We start from the raw sequence: 14,614 nt of genomic DNA, 5'->3' as shown, positions 1-14,614 counted from the left end.
CTTAAGATTTTAGTGAAAAGACCAAATTTAAAGCTAGATTTATTTTCATGCGTCTATATGTAAGCTTTAGAGGGAATGCACCACAAGGAATGAAACGAACTTCACGACCGTCCAAACCCTTATATCGCCCACTCCGTCCTTTGGCAGCTTCGCGTTCTCTCCCCGGAAGTGGTGGAATCCCAATCGAAGTGAACGAGCGATTGAGCCACCCCGCGGCGTATTCGGAATTGTGCCGAAGCATCAGTCGACTCTCTCTCGACGCCTACTGTCGTTGAAATATGTTCGACGAGGGTGAAAAAGAGCTGACGATATTCATACCCGTTGCCAGCGGGGGCGGCGGACGCGGGACGCGGTGGCGTTTTCCACGAGTCGTCAACGGTGACGGAGTAAAAAGGGTGAGACGAAAGGGGGCTAAAGGAACGGGGGCGAAAGGCGAAAGCGTATCCTGATGTACTTCACGCTACGGCGAACTCGCGAAGCGACTGCAACGTCAGGCGTTTCGTCGACTTCGATGGTGCTCGAATTCGCCGATGTGAAGCTACGGACATCTCTCTATCGAGATCGCCGCGGCCCTCTGCCTCTCTTTGTATTATTACATTTTTGTAATAATATACTAACAAGCCGCTAATCCTCTCTTGATTGTAACTGTATTATACGCACGATTAAATTATTTTTTTCGTTCCCATTTTCTATTAGAAATTTTCGTGTTACGTATATATTAGTATTTTCAAATTTAAACAATTTGCGTAGTCAAATTTTAAATATTTAAATAGTTCAATCAATTTGCATAAAACAAATGACATATATCATCATACGCGACAGTTCGACAGTTGTATATAACAATTGAATCTCATAGATCTAAAAAAAAATTGTCTAATTTTATTTTGCTACATCTAAATTCAAGTGAATTTAAATTATATTATATTTTATTATAAATTATAAATTATATTATATTATATTATATTATATATATATATATATATATACATATATATATATAGATATATATGTATATATATATATTTTAGACCCGAAAAGTTCAACAATTTTTAATGCGAAATCCAAACTTTTATATATATTTTAGACCCGAAAAGTTCAACAATTTTTAATGCGAAATCCAAACTTTTTCGAAATTTTTTCGATCATTGAAAAATTTCGAGTGCAAATGCAAATTGCCACTCTCTCAGTCTTGTTCAAACAATTAAACGTAACAAGCAATTGGGTAAATAAATTTTCAGCTTTGTTCGCAATCTGAATAGCCGTCGCGATTGCTTCTTCATACCGAGTTTATTCCAAAGTCCCATTCAGATTAATTGGACCGCGGATTCCCTATGATCCGGATAATCCCCGTAATCCGACGAGTGTGAAGGCTTCAGGACTAATTTATACGAAGCAGGGGCTTAAGGAGATTCTGTGCTGTCTCCTTGCACCTTTAATTCCCAGGATCACGCTCCGCGAGACGGTCAAATCATTTTCTTCGCGCAGAAATTTGACTCTACCGTCTTCAATTTCTGATCCTTGCTTGTCAACGGTAAAAAGTTCTCTTCTTCTCGCGAAGAGCATAGTGCTCCAATTAAATAATGTTCAAGTTTCAAACAAAGATGCTGAGGGTATCACGAATTTAATTTACTGCAGGCGTGAATATAATAGCAACTGAAAGATTCCATCATATATATATTATATAGATTGTATAAATGGAGAATACGGACTTTTATCGCGAAATTGAAGAATTCCTCAACATACACAAAAGATTAATAAATTAATTTCATTCGCAAAAATTTCATTTTATGTTTATTTCACTTAAAACAAACCTCGATTGCTTAGTACACAGAAATCCGCTAAACAAATATTTCTCTGCGTTTCGGATTTTATTTTCGAATAAATAAATGACCACGCGTTTTCGCTTTTCAAATTGGTTGGCAAAGCATTTCCCATACTCTTATTTAAATACGCATGACAGAACGTATGAGATTGCGAAAGGTTGTATAATAATGCCGAAACAGAGAGAGAGAGAGAGAGAGAGAGAGAGAGAGAAGCTTGGTTTATAATTTTCGAAAGGGACTTTGGGATTTTGAACGGGATTAGTTTACGGAAGTCAAAGAGAAAAAGAGAATGAGAGAGAAACGGAGAAAGAGAATGAGGGCGCTCGTTATATCAGACGCGATATTCGCGCGTGTTTTCTCTCTCCATTTTCCGCACGTGCTCGCGTTCTTTCTCTCGTTTCGCCCTGCTGGTCCCTCACGTCTACTCGTCTACTCCCTCTATTACGCATTTCCGGCTCGCTGGACCGGAAACGCTAAGATAAGACGGGTCTGCGGGGCGCGCACACGCACGTACAAACAACGACCAAGAAAGCGACGGAGGGTTAGAGACCGGTCTTATCCGAAAAATGTTACGGCCTCGTAGATGCCATCGATCTTGCGTATAATGAACCGATAAAGCGTACGCGAATGAATCCCCCGCAGAACCGCGCTGAATCTACGAATCAACATCTATGGGTGTATTTAATCCACTGACCTCGACTTCATTCGTGCGAGATGATAAAATTAGAAATTATTTAAAGAAAAACTCGAGATATTTTGAAATAATTATTATAAGCGTATAAGAGAGTGTGCAAAAGTACATGTATAACATTTTTCATGAAATTCTATCTAATCTGTCTTATTAAACTGTGATGATTTCATTTGACGATCACTTGTCAATTAATATGCACGAAAATAATTTCTCATTTTCCCGCACTTCTTATATAAAACGATTGATCAGTTCATCAATGAACAAGTAACAAATTTATCATAGATTGCGATGAAAACTTAATAAATAGAAGCATGAGAAATTATATTTTAATAATAATAATAATAATATTAATAATAATAATCCGTATATACAGTTTCTATATAGAAATCTATTTAATAGAATATAAAGTTAGATATTTCGTCATTCCGCAGCATCTTTCCAGAGACGAGGATGTCGACTAGAGACCGATGCAGTTGGAGAGTGCTGCATAAGCTTGTTAAGACAAGACAAGGTGAGACAAGCTAAGACAGGACAAGACTGCCTCTCTTCGTGTTTCCCGACCTCCGCTCGACCCTCACACTCGCGCGGTGCAAAAACGGGACCTACCGTACCGACGTCGTGTCCCGAGAGGGTTGCTCGTCGGATCGGACGGACGATGTCAAAGAAAAGGGGACACCGCGGGTAGTGTGAGAGGGAAGGGCGAGAGGGAAGGCAGGCGCTGTCGTAAAGGCGCAGGCAGAATAAGCCGCGAGGATGAGAAGGGACTGTAGGAGGAGACCGTCGTGGGGTGTGAGGGTGGGAGGGTGCAGGAGAAGGATGAAGCTGGAGGAGACTCTCTTGAGAGACAATGAGGCCGCTCACGAGTGTCGCAACGAGTGGGTGCTCTTCACTATTGCCAACTCAGGCCCTTCAGGCCTTCCCAGACCTGCATCTCGCGCGCCGGCTAATACACGCTGCGTCGCAACCACCGTCGCCGAACAATCGCCGAGTAGGACGTGGTGGCCACAGGGGAATCGGAGGCCTCAAGAGAGACCCCATCGTCACGTCCGCCGATGTATCCTGATTTTTAATTCGCTCCGCCGAACCGCGGCAACTTATCGACGTAAGCTCACGATTTGACTAGCATAAAAGTTGCAGTATTCTGTTAAAATGCTAATCAATATAGCCAAAACTGATTATAACTTATTAATCTACCTGCACTTGGATATTGAGACATAAAGACGAAAGAAGTGAAATCAAACACGCGATATACTTATTGAAGATATTTTTACGAAAAAATAAGGCATAATTTAAGTGTAAAAGCACTCATATATAATTACGTTAATATAATTATTGCTCACGTAATTACAATAATTGAACAGCTGTAAATACGTTTTAATGATATACAAATATGCGTTATTATAAAATAAATAAAACAAACCGGATAAAGACATATACTAAATCCCCGGTACAATATCCGTTCAACTAATTATGAGGATAGGAATAATAGGACGTGACGTTTATCCTTTTCCGGAAACAAAGGCAATCTCGCGTTGCCCGACCTTGTTATAATTCTGGTGTAAGTTACGTCAGCGTTTTCGTGAATTACATCCGAAAATGGAATACGGCTTTTCGTTTAGCTCGTTAAAAGCTATTGTTCTATTTTTAAGGTTGACTTAAATGTTAAAAGATTGCCTCACTCTCCTATGTATATTTTAATAATAAATTTGCATTTACAATAGAAATGAAAGCATTTGCAGTTTAAACGTTTTCCTTTGAATTGAGCTTGAAAAGCACGAAATAATTTCTATAGTTTCTATATGTGTGTGTGTGACACTGATGAGAGTTAAAAATAAGTCTCATAAAATTTATTCATATATTATTTACATCTAATTCTTCGCAGAAATGTCAAAATTTATCAGCTTTGATATTCCTGCGATTGAGTATTATAATTTGAACTAGAAAAAAAATATATGTGCACCTATATATGAGATTATAGAGAAAATAAAGTTAGCATTATTTATTTTTTATTGTATATAAAAAAGACTTTTGCATCAATTTCATATATTGCTGTTTAAAAAATATTTACGCAAAACCATAAAAAAGAAATTTATTTTGTGTGCGAAAACATCTTGCAAACTTCTCCATGTCTCAATGTCGAATAAGAGATTTTGTGTGTCTTTTATAGTCTCATTATTATGAAGGATGCGCGCGGCGAGGAGGATTGATGATTCAACCATAAATAGAATAAAGGTGAAAGCGTCACGATCAGCCTCGGGATTCGAGAGAAAAGATTTTCGCGACTACAACGAGGCGAGAGCAAATCTCTTTGAGTCGTCGCCGCACAAAGAAATCGCGAAACTCGTTTCGTCCGTTCGCTTCCTTTCAGTTTTCCGGGACCGAATCTTCCTTCAATTTAGTGGCGTCCACCAGAGCCAGCGAGGGACGCGCGCTCGGGTAATGCATCTTCATCCCGCTCGTATTTAACTTGTACGAAAGTTTATCGTCAACTCGGCAAGAAGCAGCCGGACTCATCCCTCCGCGACATCACTCCCGATACATCCTTTCTGCCCTTCTCCTCCCCTCCCCCTGCCCCGCCACCCTTCCCCCTCCCCCGCCACCATGCGCATCCTCTCCATCCTTCAGTCTTGCCGACGTGGACGAAGAAGAGGAACGTCCTCGTGGATAAGCCGAGAACGCGGAGACGCGCCATAAAACAACTCCGACGCCAGGCGTCGTCGAATATCGTCGATACATAATCGCGCCGTCGGGAAAAGTTGCGTTCTCATGCCGGAAATGTCGCGGCGACGCGATACACCCGCAGGTCCCTTTTAAGTAAAGGTCCTACCACGTTAATGTCAAACCGCTGGTCTTCTATATGTACATACCGAGTATAGGAAGTATCGAAGAATATCGCGAGATATATATGGTTTCACATATCCAAGCAGGGATGGAGATACCGAATGACGCGTACGTCGCGATCGAAATTCGTTGATTTATATACAATCAAGGCAAATTAAGGATGAAGATAAAAGTAATTGAATCTGTTTGCACTACTTCACATATAATACGTTTCAAATCTCTCAAAATTCTAGAGATGTTTAATGTACTTTTGTAAAGTTATTATATGAATATTGTATATCTCAAAAACCAAGATCGATAAAATTCAAGCGGTAAAGAAAAACATATAAATGTTAAAAAGCTTTTCTGAAACGCGTGTGTGTATGAAACTTTTATTCTCCATTTTATGAAATCTAATTAAAATCTCATTAACCACGAATGATATTATCTCTTCACAAATATTATATAAAATAAAATCATAATTTTTTTTCAACTTGATGTGGATCTTTCTCACTCATCGCTTCAGTTGTATTATTTGGAATTAAATATGTTTTAAATCCGTAACTCCGTAGATATAGCATATGTGGGTGTACTTGTGCACATATGTTATCAACAGTGAAAGCAATCGACACTGATAGAATAAATCTCTTGATACGGATAGAAAAAAAGAACAGGAAAAAAATCGAAAATCGGTGCATTTCGGCGTATGAGTAATTTCGTGCACGAAAGAGCCTGTTTTGCCGGGGGATAGGTGGGATAAAGGAGAGAAATATGACGACGCGGAAGCGTGCGCCGTTATACGATAGTGCGTTCAAACGGTCAACGTAACGGGAGCGTGGAGACGATAAACGATTTGGGTGGCGAAAATGTCCGGTGGCGGGGAGAGATTACGCGCGGCCGCCGAGAGATACCTTAATCCGTCGACTGACTGGCGGATCCTGGCTAAGCCACTATCAGGAGCTTTTCGGGCTTGGCCGCTAGAACGGGACGGGACGGCGCGATGTGCGCTCGCCAAAAATGCGGCTTTATTAGGTCTCGCGGATTTGCTTCGGAACGTCGGATCAAAGACTCGGAGGGGGAGGAAAAATGCAAAACGCGCCCGTGCGACGGCGCATAATTTTTTGCTTGCATATATAATATCACTTGATCTCATTTTACGCGAGGATGGCAGCCGTTAATTCTCGTCGACGAGATTTATTTTTTAGACAAATTTGGAGTCGAGCGAAGCAAATTTACCGCGACAATTGAATTTCCCACAATTGAATTTGTTTTCATCGTCAGATAATAACGGTTTTGACTTTCGTTTCGTGCGTCTAATTTTGAGGATTAATCTACTCTCGCAAGCGCGTTGAAAGGATTGAACGCGGTGAAGCACCGCTTTTGTTTAACTCTCCACGGCGATAATGTTGAATTGGAACGATTATGCCGCAATGTGGAACGGCAAAAAAGCAGTTTGAAAGAAACTTTCCTCGTGGCGAGCGTGGAGCGGAAACGGACGACTGCCACTGTCGTTTGTTTAACTTTTGCGACGATTCCCGACGTTTTTGCATCAGTTAGAAGGGCTCCCCTCGCCTTTTCCCCCTTTTTCACTCTTCCCTCTCGCGCCCCTCTCTGTCTCTCCTTTCGTCCACCCCGCGTGACTTCGTAGCGATTCCTCGCTGTTCCTCCTTCTAACTTCGGTCTTCTCCCTGTCGCAAACAAACAAGCTGCAGGCCCGAACTTCAGCCTCGAACTCGCTCGGCGAGACTTGACGGAACCTTCGGCAACTTTCAAATGCAATTTTCGAATTCGTTTCACCGCCGTTTTCGGGGTCCGTGACTTTCGAGCTGACCGGCGCACGTAACTTCACCCTTACCGACGTAAAATATCCACCAAATTTAAATCACACCATGAGCAGTTAATCCTTATAACTTTTGAGAATCACTACGGTAATTAGAAACTTTTAATTAATTTATCAAACGATTATTTGTAAATTTTAATTATAATAATTTTTTGATTGTCCTAACGACAATGCCTGCAATATTAAAGAAAATTAAATTAACAGTTTTTCTCTTAATATTCGCAATTTTGTTCTCGTTCTATATTATATTGATTTGCTTTTGTAATCTACATTCACGATCTACGTATTTCAATTGTTCTTTGCCAATTTCGTTCTATTGTATCCTATATTCTACGCCATTATATCCTATTCTGATACTACACTTATCTTACATCTGTGAGTCATTGGATCTATCTCATGATCTATTATCAGCCGTTCAATATCAGTTTTATTCGTTATACATTTGCTATTCTTATTTCCGAAGCGCGCGTACTTCGCATTATCGGCGCATTACGGTCAATGCCTCGACCATCTTTTCAATCTACCGACAATCTACTTAAACAATCTTTTCAATTTCAATGCTGCTCGTCCGTATTAAATTTCATAAATGCAACGGGACGTACCAGCAGCGCGCTGGGTAGACATCGAGTAAGGAAGGAAGAACCCAGCCGCGACCTCCTGATCGAGCCTCGATCGGAGAGAGCACTATCGCGTTCCAAACTCCGAGAGATCGCGTGCGTTATTTATGGGGGCGGCCGATAGCGATAAGGACAGCAAATCGAGCGGACTCACAATCGGACCAAGCTGTATTCAATTCCGGCTCATAATTGTTAAAGTGGAAAAGTTTCAAAGCGCCGTATCGGGGGCCCACTCTCGCGACATTCCCAACCCTTCCGCCTCGCGTCCCTCTTTCTTCCCCGTCGTCTCTCACTCGTGACCCCAAGAGAGCGAGTGTTTCCTTTTCTTCTTCCGCGTCCAGTTTCCGCATTCGTTTCTACGAGTTCCGGACTATCGCACGGTATCGGACTTCTGTGAGTTTACGAGAGAAAGAGAAAGATTTTCGTCTACACTGTTATAAAGGTAAATTTTCCCGTTCCATTTCAGCGATCGGCGAACAACCGAATGACGGAGTCGTGGGACACGTTTTTTACGCTGTCTCACTCCCAATCAGAACAGAAACGTAATCCTATTCCCTTTGTTACGAAAGGAGGTAGCGCCGTTTTCCGTCGTTTTACAATTTCATGCATACAATATGAGAGTCTAGCAATAATTTAATTATGATAATTTAAATTTTTAATTTTTTTGTGCGCGTTATTTTTTGTAATTTAAACGTATGTTCAACTTAAATTTCTCACAATTCGTGATATGTGTTAGTCGATATCCCGATATCATATTATGTAACACGTGCCAGTGCTGTCGAGGAAGTCGATCACTAAATATGAAAGTGCTCCGAGTCAAGATGCCGCTTTACTAAATCCCGCCAGTTCTAATAATACAGCTCTACCCGATTCACTATTGGAATTTTCCGAAATAGTCCTTCTCTCCCGGTTTCAGTTGTATTATTAAATTTACTCGTTGCTCGGCCAAAACGAGTCGATAAGACTTTATAATATTTCAAAATCGAGCGTCAGATGGCTGGGTGCAACCGTGCGCACATATTTTACCTCGCACAACTGTGTATCGGTATTGTCAGATAGAAAGCTATTAATTAAAAGTTAATGCTGTAAAAACGTTACGTTTTCCAAAAATGAGATGTTGTTAATTAAAAATACAGTTATTAGAAATATTACTCATCTATAAAATCCTTCATTACAAATAGATTTATGTAAAAATATTAGATTGTTGTAAAAAAAATTAATCATGTTGATAATAATGCTACATCAGCGTGTGCGGGAAAAAAGCTGGAAAGTTAATAATTTAACTTTCAAAAATTCACTGCACGATCGCACGAGCGGTAAAGTAATTCATCAGACGTAGAGAAATGTATATAGGAATATTGAATATTTTTGACTTCCGAACGCGTTTAACGACGCGTTTCCAACGCAAATATTTCGATTTTTCTCACGAGCGTTATTCGCACGCGTCGCGCCGTAGCGGCGACAGCGGCGCGCAAAAAAATATCAATATCAATTTCAATTGCGGCGAAACTCGATCATCTCCGCCGAAGGAATACTTGCGCATTTCGGCTGCCGCCCGCAACGAGCCTCCACATCCATTTCGCGGCTATGGAAAAAGCTGTGGGTACACCCGGGTTATTGACCCCTCGCCTTCTATTGGAGGCTCTATCGGCGTCCTCCATCGCGCTACCGGGCGATTCAAATCGACGCGGCTGGGATTTACGAATTGCAGGCTATACACTCGACGGCGTTAAAAGCGAGCGCTTTCACGCCCGGGGACATTTAACGTTAAATCCGCGCGCGGTCACGAAAACAATTCTGGCGTGGCGCGAAAATATTTTTTCGCATTGCGCGATCAAAACGCGAGTATTGCTCCTGCAAAATGCAGTCGCTTCACCCCTTCCTTCTCACGGACGAGAGGATGCACGGATAGAGGAGATGCATATTAATCTTCGACGCCCGAAAGCCGAAATCCGACCAATGGAACATGTGACTTATTTTGTTGCTGCAATTCATTTTAGATTATTATGTTCAATTCTTTAAAAAAAATTGCAATTTATTAATCGAAATAAAAGTTTACTGCTATCTTTAATTCACTATCGCGTTACAACGACGTCGAAATATTACGCAACTTTGTCAAAAAGTTGGGACCGAAATTGAAAACTCATTTTGATTCTATCCGGTAGAATCAGCCTATCTTGCCGATTCTTATTGTCTCTGTATTTGCACTCGCGCGTTTAGAGACATAAAAACACGCGAAGGGCGAAACTTGGCGCGTTACCAGTGACTCGCTTTTCTCTCTCGCCCACACACGCTCTCCCCCTCCGCCCCTTATTTTTCCGCATAAATGCAGTCGGGACGATTCCCTTCCAATTATCCTTAAGGATTAATCCGCTTTTCGACGTTAGCCGGTTGTTGGCGATTAAACGCGCCAATGGGACACGATAGAGGGTGGCGCCGGTGCGATGGGTGCGAGTGTGACGGCCGACGGCGGTTGCACAAACAACAAGATGGCCGCCGGCGGGGCTCCTCCGTCGCTCGACCCCCTCCCCCCCCTCTCCTCCCCCTCGTTCTCTGCCGGGGGATGCGCCGCGACGCCAGCCTGGCCCGCGGACGAAAGGGTTGTTTTGCGAAAGGAGAGAACGCCGCGCGTACCTTGTCAATTCTTTCCGAATGTCTGGCCGTTTGAAATATTGGCCGAGCCGCATTGCAAAGCCAACCGCTCCTCCTACAACCCGTGTCCCCCCCTGTCCTCGTCTTTCTATCCTCCTCTTCCTTCTCCTCCACCCATCGCGTCTCTGGCGATCCTGCGGATTCCGCAATTGTTAAAAACAACGCGAATATCCAATCCGAATATCTTCAAGCCGGGTGCTGCGCACCTCGGAAATGGGGCACACCGGACGCCAACGTCATCGTCACTCGTGTTGCGTCGAATTTTCGTCTTCGCCGTTCGGCGACTACCGGATTTTTCCTTATGAAAGAATCTTTTTGCGCTGGGATATGAATTTGGACGTGTGTAAAGCGGAGACTGAATATTTTGTTATATCCAGAAATTATCAAATATTGAAGCTAAAATTGAAAGTGTAAAAAATATATGACTAATAAATTTTCCGCGATAAATTTTTTAATAGGAATTTAAAGATTGCTCATTAGCATTAATATAATTAAATTGCCTGATAATTTAATTCATGATATTACAACTCTAGCTTCAGTTGGAAGCTGCATTTCAAGATCGATAAATAATTGGTGCGCAGTTTGCATAAACTGGAAAATATATGTAAATTCAAGCAAAAATATTATTAGGCATTAAGAACCATCTCATGCAACCGATAAAGACCTTCCTCATTTATTTGTGAAAAATTATTCTTAGATGTTAGATTAATTCTAAAATTGTTTTTACTGTGTTATTGTATTATATTTGTATTTATAATATCTAAATTATTGTGTTTTATATTGTATTTAAATCGTCCAAGTTTTGATAAATTTCCATTTCTATAACAAAGCACTAACGTAATTGATAACACGGCTCCACTAATGGCTCGGCCATGCGATTGGTGAAAAGATTTGTCCAATTAGTGGAGCCATCCCCAATGACGAAGATAAGACATGTCTCGCCCACGTCGCCGATAAGCATCACAAATAATTAATATACTACCGCGTGAACATGAGAAGGACCATCGTGGAGGCTTTCTGCAAGACATGATTTCTCGACCCTTAATTTGTTGCCGCTAAAAGTAATTTCTTCGAGATTTTTTCTATAATTATGATGCAATTAAACAGAAAAGAGAGAAGATTTATTAACGCCAATGTTTCTGAGTATTTATATGCTGAAGAATTTAACTAATTGCAAATAATTAATCGTGAGCTGTTGCGGTTTAATAAATAAATTTTAGTCTTTAAAAGTGAATCAATGGAATTATCACTGTATCAGTGTACATTATTTTCTAGTGGCATACTTAGAACTGTAATAAACAGTGAATATTTCAATTTTTTTTAGTGGTAATATACTGATTCAAGCAATAAGTATCACTAAAAGACAATGTTTCACTGTCAAACAATTTTGAGAATTTACTATCTGAAATTCACTATCTTTTACTGTTTGAATCAGTGAATATCACTAAACAATTATTATCACTGAAACAACATTGAAATAGTCACTGTTTATTACACTTTAAAGTATGTTACTGGAAAATGATATACTGCACTGAAAATCAGTGGAATCATCACTGATTTGTATATCATTTTCCAGTGGCACACTTAGAACTGTGATAATCGATATATTTCATTGTTTTTTCAGTAATAATATATTAATTTAAACAGTGGATATTACTGAAAAACAGTGAATTTTAGTTCTCAAAACTGTTTAAACAGTAAAACATTGTCTTTCAGTGATATTCACTGTTTGAATTAATATATTATCACTAAAATAACATTAAAATAGTCACTGTTTATCACAGTTCAAAATATATGCCATTGGAAAATGATGTACACTAAAAATCAGTGATGATTCCACTAATTCACTTTTAGAAAGTAAGAATCAAATTAAAATTTGATATATTCGTCATATTTGTGTTTGCGATTTATATAAACCATTGTCAGATGAAGTTTATTTTAATACCAGTCTAAATTTATTATACACGTATCTCGCTGTTCAATATAATATTTAATTCTTGAGAAAAGCTCGCACGGCAAGAACGAAGACTTCCTTGTGAAGGGTATAGAGCTTTCTACACTTAGAGCTCTTGTGGATGTGAAATTCTATCTCCCTCTCCCCCCCCCCCCTCTCCTTCATCTGGATGAAATACTTCACACCCAGAAAAATAAAAAATTTGTCCCTGTCGTACAATATTGTTATTTCTTGTAAAAACACCTGAATAAGTGTTTATTCAGTGAATAAGTAAAATATTGACAAAAAATTGTTTATCCTAAGTACAATATATAGGTAATACCTATTGGTAATGGTCTGACAATAATTACAATTTAGAAGCGACGGAAAGAGTAACGACACTAGGCAAATTATAGAAAAATTTGCTTGTTTCAGCTCGCGTTCGTTTGTCCTCCCTTCCTCGTCGAATTCTTTTTTAGCTCGCGGAGTAATCAGCAAATCGGCGAGCGGGCGCTGGCAAGCGATCGTAGGAGGTGGCAGGACGAGAAGAGGGTTCGGTAAGACGTCGAATAACTCGATTACTCGTCGGAGGAGTGTCACTTTGCCAGGCCATGCATCCAAGTGCGGGCGGAATTTCGTTAAGATGCTTTCCGTAACCGCCTCCACCGTCGCTTATCCGCCGCTTTTCCCGTGACATCTTTTTTCCGAAATACCCGGAACGAAACGTTTTTTTTTTTTTTGCGATAGTATCGCGATATAGAGACGTGGGAAAGATGTTGGAAAATGTGGCACGTAACCGCGACGAACGTAACCACGAAAGATATCGAGAGATATCTCGAGGAAAACACTACGTATATCCCAATTTCAATTATTTGACATTCTTTAAGAGATCAGCAGAAGCTACATATGTACTATGGTAGGATAGTAACCTTTTTGTTATCTAGATTCCAACTAAATAAAAGAGTTAAAATATTATTACAGAAATGCGAAAAAATCAAATTGTTGCAAATTTATAATAAAAATTTATAATAAAATAAAAGTTATGCCTATTAAGCGTGAAAAGAAAAATAATTTTTGAATTTCAAAAAGAAAACGCGCGAAATTTTGCTACTGATTAATTTTGAGCGTAACTTGATAAACTCGTACAACTAGTCGAAAGCTTCTTACTTCCGGATAAGCCCCGAGACTAGATCGAACAATTGGGTTAAGTAAGTCAGATGGCCACAGGCTTCCGCCTGGACGTATAGTTAAGTATAGTTAAGTATAGTTAGCATCAACCGTACATTTCTGAGAATTACTCGATTTCAGAAGCCGGCCAAAGACTCGTTAATATCAATTAAGTAATCCAAGAAATTTTTTTTGTAGCACGTAATTTTGTGTCTTTATCAAACTTTCTGCTTCATTGATCTGTTAATATTAATGATGGCAAATAACATGTATTAACGCGATGTGTCGAAATTGACAGAGAATTATAAACGTAGTTTTTCAATTTATATTTAGCCTACATTCTAGGGGATTGATATTTATAGATAAATTCTTTGTCTTTATATTTTGCTTTTGCATTTTCTATTTTATTATTAATTCTGTTAATATCAACTGTATTAACTCCCTTAGAGAAATTGCACTTAGAAAGTAACATTAAAGAAATCAATATTATTAACTCTCTGTTGAAAATGTAATAATACCAAAAACAAATTTAACTGTGTTGATGTACCAAAATAAAAAACTCTAAATGAACAATATTAACATTAGATTTTATTTGTTACTCGACAATTCTCTCTCTCTCTCTCTCTCTCTCGCTTAAGGGGAGCGCCAAATAAATGACGATTCATCATCTCTCTCTGACACACAAAAAATTAAATATGTACAATTTCAACGTCAACCTGTTTATTCTCTGTCAAAAATATTGACGTTAGCTTTATTATTTCTATCATTTTTCCAGAAGGAGAATAAAGAATGAAAGACAACAAACCTATTAAATAGCATATCAAATACATCCCGAGTCGCATTCCATCGCACGAAATATAAAAATCGGAGCGCCGAGACAGAAATAGGATTTCAAGCCATACACGTCCTAGATGCATCTAAGAAAAATATTGCGCCCGGCTTATCAGGTTTCGCGAGCAGCCTCCAAGTTTGCCCACGACGTTCCGTGCTCTTGCGGTCTCGTCTGCGATTTCCGAACCGAAGCGTCCGCGGAAACTGCAGAAACCTAGAGTCCTAGATTATCAGAGAAGC

The 14,614-nt window shown here is 39.7% G+C and overlaps 1 long non-coding RNA gene across 1 annotated transcript in view; it reads right to left on the bottom strand.

The window, feature by feature from the left end:
* Positions 1 to 14,192: 14,192 nt before the first annotated feature.
* The window catches only part of LOC105455681, a 901-nt gene continuing 479 nt past the window's right edge, over positions 14,193 to 14,614 (bottom strand). Inside the window, exons 2-3 of the long non-coding RNA XR_975144.1 lie at positions 14,349 to 14,588; positions 14,193 to 14,270 (exon numbers count right to left, since the gene is read on the bottom strand). This is a non-coding gene — a long non-coding RNA (uncharacterized LOC105455681). The remainder of the gene's footprint in view (positions 14,271 to 14,348; positions 14,589 to 14,614) is intronic.

Source organism: Wasmannia auropunctata, unplaced genomic scaffold (genome assembly GCF_000956235.1).
Source record: "Wasmannia auropunctata unplaced genomic scaffold, wasmannia.A_1.0 LD335888.1, whole genome shotgun sequence".
Taxonomy (NCBI): domain Eukaryota; kingdom Metazoa; phylum Arthropoda; class Insecta; order Hymenoptera; family Formicidae; genus Wasmannia; species Wasmannia auropunctata.
This window is presented reverse-complemented; position numbering and strand designations above follow the sequence as displayed.